This window comes from Schistocerca piceifrons, chromosome 7 (genome assembly GCF_021461385.2).
Source record: "Schistocerca piceifrons isolate TAMUIC-IGC-003096 chromosome 7, iqSchPice1.1, whole genome shotgun sequence".
In the NCBI taxonomy this organism is placed as follows: Eukaryota; Metazoa; Arthropoda; class Insecta; order Orthoptera; family Acrididae; genus Schistocerca; species Schistocerca piceifrons.
In genome coordinates this window covers 439,002,548-439,010,232 of record NC_060144.1, presented here as the reverse complement: position 1 = coordinate 439,010,232, position 7,685 = coordinate 439,002,548, and the positions used below count along the sequence as shown (strand labels likewise).

The 7,685-nt window shown below is 45.5% G+C and overlaps 1 non-coding gene across 1 annotated transcript; it reads left to right on the top strand.

Annotated features, from left to right (window-relative positions):
* The first annotated feature begins 4,072 nt into the window (after window positions 1-4,072).
* Trnas-cga lies at window positions 4,073-4,148 on the top strand. The gene has a single exon. It is a non-coding gene; the product is annotated as a tRNA-Ser (tRNA).
* Window positions 4,149-7,685: the final 3,537 nt, after the last annotated feature.

The window sequence follows — 7,685 nt, the reverse complement described above, 5'->3', positions numbered from 1 at the left end:
TATACAAAAATGTCTAATATGTCGTATCACTTTCTTTCAGACAGATATTTGTAAGTTTGATAGCAGAAGCATTTGTATTTACATTGTCAGCTGACGGCACACGACCTTGCGTGTTTATTACCGACATCGACGCGGCGGTCAGAGAAATGCAACGGACAAACTAAAGCAATGTGAACATTGGACGTGCACAACGACCCGTTGCGGTGGCTACTTACTACCGACACAAGCAATGTAAACAGTCACTGGGTTGTCAAGAACGTGCAGTTCGTTTTACGTAATCAGTGAATTAAGTACAACCAGACGTTTTCTCTTTTACACTACCATAACGAAGGTCGTGGTAGTAAAGAAAAGCTAGCATCAAATAAAATGTGTTTCTCTTAGTACAAAATCAACCAATTGCCATGTAATTTGTTGTGCAGTAATTACAATCACCTGTTTCCTCTTTTTACAACAGAACCGTAACGAAAATTAGTCAGATTGTTTTTCTTTTCGTAACGAAAATGAAACCAATATTACTTTGTTTCCTGTTACACCAATACTACAGTAAGTGTTCAAAATGCCCACCATTCTATTCGACATAACCTACATTACGGCTACTCCAGTTTCGCCGCACTCGTTCAAACGCAAGCACATTTGCCTTTATGGTACTGGCAGCGTCCAAAATCCTCTGCGTAAGTTCGTCCACATTATTTACTTTCTGAGCATAAATAAATTCCTTCATAAGTAAAAATCCAGTGGATTGAAATCAGGACTGCGTGCTGGCCATCGACGTGGACCAAAACGTCCAATCCAACGTCCTGGAAATCGTCTTTTCAAAAATCTTTACTCTGTGACCAATGTGGGATGGAGCACCATCGTCGGGGAACCACATCTTACGACGCAGGGTTAACGGAATATTTTCTAATAAAGTTGGTAGCAATTTTACCTCTAGAAAGGTTCGCTAATTGTTACCAGTCAACCGTGCAGGTAAAACATATGGGCCAATACTGTAATCATCGATTATACCCTCCCACACATTTACGGAAAAGCGGCGCTGGAAATGTGTTGCGCGGACTGTGTACATCTCATGTGTGCATGTTATCGAAATTGACTATTGCGTCGCGAGTGAAACATGCTTCTTGTGTACGGAGTATTTTGTTTACAAAATCATGCAGCACACTTTGTACCGCTCTGAGAATTCTCGGCCGGCCGCGGTGGTCTCGCGGTTCTAGGCGCTCAGTTCGGAACCGCCCGACTGCTACGGTCGCAGGTTCGAATCCTGCCTCCGGCATGGATGTGTGTGATGGCTCAAAATGGTTCAAAATGGCTCTGAGCACTATGGGACTCAACTGCTGAGGTCATTAGTCCCCTAGAACTTAGAACTAGTTAAACCTAACTAACCTAAGGACATCACAAACATCCATGCCCGAGGCAGGATTCGAACCTGCGACCGTAGCGGTCTTCCGGTTCCAGACTGCAGCGCCTTTAACCGCACGGCCACTTCGGCCGGCGATGTGTGTGATGTCCTTAGGTTAGTTAGGTTTAAGTAGTTCTAAGTTCTAGGGGACTGATGACCACAGATGTTAAGTCCCATAGTGCTCAGAGCCATTTGAACCATTTTGAGAATTCTCGTCGCTGAGGGAAATCTTGTTCTTTCAACGCTTGTACGCGCTAAAATGTGGTAAGGCTGCAGACGCTCCTCTTTCAAAGTGCGATGGACGATAGTGTGTGATACACCCACTCGGCGGGCGATGCTTCTAGTTCTCTGAGTGGGATCTTCGTGGATGGGGTCCGGAATTTGTTCCTCAGCTTCCAGAGGAAGTTCTTGGCTTTGTGGGCCTCTGCCTTCCGCGCTTGGTAGTAAAAAGCCTATATCTCTCAATCTATGCAAATTAAATACGTACTCGTGAGCTGTATTCCGCCATGATTTACGTAATAATAAAACGAAAGCACATCATATCAGAACAGACATTACACTTCGCATACAGAATTAAACGTAAAGATAACTACTGTACTTGGTTAAGAATGAATCGCCAAATAATCGAGTAAAAGTAGAGAATTATGATGGTACAAACCTTTGGTCAACAGCAACAAACGTCTATCGTGCAGGAAATTTTCGTTGTGGGAGGCTTTCTCGATAAATTCGTACAGCTGCTCTCGCAATATCTTTTGCCTCGCCATAAATTGAATGAATATCGCATAGTTCAGTGATAGCAAATCTCCCTTCCATCCTAATGTTTAACGGAGTTGCAATAATGTCTGCATAGGTCACTCGATGACTGCCGACGATTGGCGTATTACAGTGACTCAAACAGGCGGCCGCTGTGGCCTAAATGTTTGCGGCTCACACCGGCGATGTTGACACGCGTAGCAGTACTGCCTACTTTCACAAAAATAGACGTTTAAAATCAATTACTTGTGTTCTACTAACAGGATTCTTTTGGCAGCTTATAGCATTTACACCCTGTATAACGTCGTACTGAGCAGTTTCCTCATTCCGTTCTTGTCAAATGAATGTAATGACATCTAACGCAAATACATGGCACCAATACAGAAGGAACCACTTCTGCATCTACATACATAATACGCAAATACATGGCACCAATACAGAAGGAACCACTTCTGCATATACATACATAATCTGCAAGCCACCGTACAAGTATGATGGAGGGTGCCCTGAACCACTGCTTGTCATTTCCCCTCCTGTTCCACTCCAAATAGAGCGAAGGTAAAACGACTGTGTGTACGCCCTAATTGCTCGTTTCTCATCTTCGTGGCCCTTACGCGCGATGTACTGTATGTTGCATTTGTGTGTATGTGAAATCTTATGGGACTTAACTGCTAAGGTCATCAAAAAAATGGCTCTGAGCACTATGCGACTTAACTTCTGAAGTCATCAGTCGCCTAGAACTTAGAACTAATTAAACCTAACTAACCTAAGGACATCACACACATTCATGCCCGAGGCAGGATTCGAACCTGCGACCGTAGCGGTCGCGCGGTTCCAGATTGTAGCGTCCAGAACCGCTCGGCCACTACGGCCGGCGCTAAGGTTATCAGTCCCTAAGCTTACACACTACTTAAACTAAATCATCCTAAGGAGAAACACACACACACACACACACAAACACACCCATGCCCGAGGGAGGACTCGAACCTCCGCCGGGACCAGCCACACAGTCCATGACTGCAGCGCCTCAGACCGCTAGGCTAACCCCCTCGCGACTACTGTATGTTGGCGGCAGCAGAATCGTTCGGCTGTTAGCATCAAATACCGGTTTTCTAAATTTTCTCAATAGATCCGGAAAGAACGCCGTCTTCCCTCCAGGGATTCCCATTTGAGTTCTCGAAGCGTCTCCGTAACACTCAAGTTTTGTTCGAACCTACCGGTAACTAATCTAGCAGCCCTCCTCTGATTTCCTTCGATGTCTCCCTTCAATCCGACCTGGTACGGATTCCAAACACTCAAGGAGTACTCAAGAATAGGTCGCACCAGCTTTCTATATGCGATCCCCTTCACAGGTGAACCACTCTTTCCTAACATTCTTCCAATAAACCGAAGTCGGCCATTTGCCTCCCCTACCATAATTCTCATATGCTCGTTCCACCTCATATCGCTTTGAAACGTTACGCTCAGATATTTAAACGACTTGAGTGTGTCAGGCTGGACACTAGTAATACTGTATCCGAACATTACAGTTTTGTTCTTCTTAGTAATCCGCATTGGCTTACATTTTTCCACATTTAGGGCTAGCTGCCTTTCACCACACCAACTGGAAATTTTATTTACGTCGTCTTGTACCTCCCTGCAGTCACTCAACTTCGACGCCTTACCGTACACCACGGCATCCAGAATGAGATTTTCACTCTGCAGCGGAGTGTACGCTGATATGAAACTTCCTGGAAGATTAAAACTGTGTGCCGGGCCGAGACTCCAACTCGGGACCAGGCTGTGGCTAAGCCATGTCTCCGCAATATCCTTTCTTTCAGGAGTGCTAGTCCTGCATGGTTCGCAGGAGAGCTTCTGTAAAGTTTGGAAGGTAGGAGACGAGGTACTGGTGGAAGTAAAGCTGTGAGGACGGGGCGTGAGTCGTGCTTGGGTAGCTCAGTTGGTAGAGCACTTGCCCGCGAAAGGCAAGCGGTCCCGAGTTCGAGTCTCGGCCCGGCACATAGTTTTAATCTGCCAGGGCGTACCACGGCATCATCAGCAAACAACCGCAGATTTCTACCCACCCTGTCCGCCAAATCATTTATGTATATAGAGAACAACAGTGGTCCTATCACACTTCCCTGGGGCACTCTTGACAATATCCTTGTCTCTGATGAACACTCGCCGCCGAGGACAACAAACGGGGATCTACTATTTAAGAAGTCTTCGAGCCGGTCACATATCTGTGAATGTATTTCATATGCTCATACCTTCGTTAACAGCCTGCAGTGGGACACCGTGTCACATGCTTTCCGGGAATCTAGAAATATGGAATCTGCCTGTTGCCCTTAATCCATAGATCTCAGTGTATCATGTGAGAAAGGACAAGCTGAGCTTCGTAAGAGCGATGCTTTCTAAGCCCATGCTGATTCGTGGACATAAGTTTCTTAGTCTCAAGGAAGTTTATTGTATTCGAACTGAGAATGTAAACAAAAGTTAGGGATATTGGTCTGTAATTTTGCCGGTCTGTTGTTTACGTTTCTTATATACTGGAGCCATTTGCGCTTTTTTCCAGTCTCTTGGGATTCTGTGCTGGGCGAGAGATTCACGATAAATGCAAGCTAGTTAAGGGTTCAATGCCGTAGAGTACGCGTTGTAAATTCGAACTGGGATTCCATCCGGGACTGGTGATTCATTTGTTTTCAAATCTTTAAGTTGCTTCTCTACGCCAGCTATACTTATTTCTATGTCGTGTATACTGGAGTCTGTCCGATGGGACAATGACGGAAAGTTTGTACGGTTCTCCTGCGTAAACGATTTCTTGAGCGTGAAATTTATAGCTTCGGCTTTCGTTTGGATCTTCAACTGCCACACTAGACTGGTCAACAAGGGACTGAATGGAAGCCTTAGACCCACTTAGCGATTTTACATACGACCAGAATTTTCTCGGGTTCTCTGCCAGATCTTTTGCTAAGGTCTGACTGTCATAGATTGTCCTTTCTCACATGATATACTGAGAACTATGGATGAAGGGCAACAGGCAGATTCCATAGTTCTAGATTCCCGGAAAGTATAGATTTTTTCACAGACGCACGAATCTCTACTAACCCCCGCTTGTCGTCGTTTGTGCGTCCCCTTTTGAACCTAGAATGCAACAGCCTCTGCTTCCTCAGCATCTTAGGAATTCGTTATTAAATCATGGTGTGTCTTTTCCATCCTTTATCCACTTACTAGGCACGTAACTCTCCAGACCACGATTTACATTCTGCTTAAGCTTTGTCCATAATTCCTCTACATCCATCTTACTGGTACTAAGTGATGCCAATCCACTGTCCTCCATCTAGCAGAAACACTCTCCTAGCCTTCTTGACTGATTTATTAACTTTTGTAATCATAGTTGCTATAATGGCATCATGATCGCAAATCTCCGTTTCTATACTGAAACTGTCGATAAGATCCGGCCTATTTGTAGCTACAAGGTCTAAGATACGAGGGCAGTTCAATAAGTAATGCAACACATTTTTTTTCTGAAACAGGGGTTGTTTTATTCAGCATTGAAATACACCAGGTTATTCCCCAATCTTTTAGCTACACAACACTATTTTTCAACGTAATCTCCATTCAATGCTACGGCCTTACGCCACCTTGAAATGAGGGCCTGTATGCCTGCACGGTACCATTCTACTGCTCGATGTCGGAGCCAACGTCGTACTGCATCAATAACTTCTTCATCATCCGCGTAGTGCCTCCCAAGGATTGCGTCCTTCATTGGGCCAAACATATGGAAATCCGACGGTGCGAGATCGGGGCTGTAGGGTGCATGAGGAAGAACAGTCCACTGAAGTTTTGTGAGCTCCTCTCGGGTGCGAAGACTTGTGTGAGGTCTTGCGTTGTCATGAAGAAGGAGAAGTTCGTTCAGATTTTTGTGCCTACGAACACGCTGAAGTCGTTTCTTCAATTTCTGAAGAGTAGCACAATACACTTCAGAGTTGATCGTTTGACCATGGGGAAGGACATCGAACAGAATAACCCCTTCAGCGTCCCAGAAGACTGTAACCATGACTTTACCGGCTGAGGGTATGGCTTTAAACTTTTTCTTGGTAGGGGAGTGGGTGTGGCGCCACTCCATTGATTGCCGTTTTGTTTCAGGTTCGAAGTGATGAACCCATGTTTCATCGCCTGTAACAATCTTTGACAAGAAATTGTCACCCTCAGCCACATGACGAGCAAGCAATTCCGCACAGATGGTTCTCCTTTGCTCTTTATGGTGTTCGGTTAGACAACGAGGGACCCAGCGGGAACAAACCTTTGAATATCCCAACTGGTGAACAATTGTGACAGCACTACCAACAGAGATGTCAAGTTGAGCACTGAGTTGTTTGATGGTGATCCGTCGATCATCTCGAACGAGTGTGTTCGCACGCTCCGCCATTGCAGGAGTCACAGCTGTGCACGGCCGGCCCGCACGCGGGAGATCAGACAGTCTTGCTTGACCTTGCGGCGATGATGACACACGCATTGCCCAACGACTCATCGTGCTTTTGTCCACTGCCAGATCACCGTAGACATTCTGCAAGCGCCTATGAATATCTGAATGCCCTGGTTTTCCGCCAAAAGAAACTCGATCACTGCCCGTTGTTTGCAACGCACATCCGTTACAGACGCCATTTTAACAGCTCCGTACAGCGCTGCCACCTGTCGGAAGTCAATGAAACTATACGAGACGAAGCGGGAATGTTTGAAAATATTCCACAAGAAATTTCCGGTTTTTTCAACCAAAATTGGCCGAGAAAAAAAATGTGTTGCATTACTTATTGAACTGCCCTCGTATTTCGGTTGCGTGTGGACTGCCGAGCTAGCTGCTCAAGACAATTTTCAGAAAACGTGTTCAAAAGTATTTCGCTTGACTGTCTGTCTGTACGCCCCGCAGTGAATCCATAGATATCCCAGTCTATACTCGGCAGGTTAAAGTCGCCTCCAACTAGTACTGCATCATCTGCATATCTAGGCGCTATTGAGCGTAGACTTTCTTTGAATGACTCTAGAACCGCCACAGTGGAATCGGGTGGCCGGTAAAAACATCCAACAATTAATTTAGTTTCACCGACGCTTGTTACACGCAACCAGACGACTTTACTGTCACACTCAACTTCGACGTCAATAGAGAAAGTATTTTTGTCAACTGCAATGAAAACTTCCCCTCCTATGTCCGATATGCGTTCCACGACTCGCTAAGTATCTCAGAGCTTTCCACTTCGGGTTTCAGCCAGCTCTCAGTCCCAAGAACAGTTTGAGCACCAGATCTTTTCTGGAGGAGCAGTAAATTCGGGAATCCTTCGACAGTTTACTGATAAAATTGTGACAGTCGAAGTGTCTTTATTTTGAACGCCGTTCGACTTCCCTTGCTATGAATCGACTGGCGAGTGTTCATCAGAGCACCTCAAACTATCACCTAGCCTAATAAACCCTCACGTGCACCCCAGAAGCACTCTGCTACATGAGTAGCTGCTTCCAAATGTTGAGCAGAAGTTACACTGGTCAAAAGAAGCACGAGAGA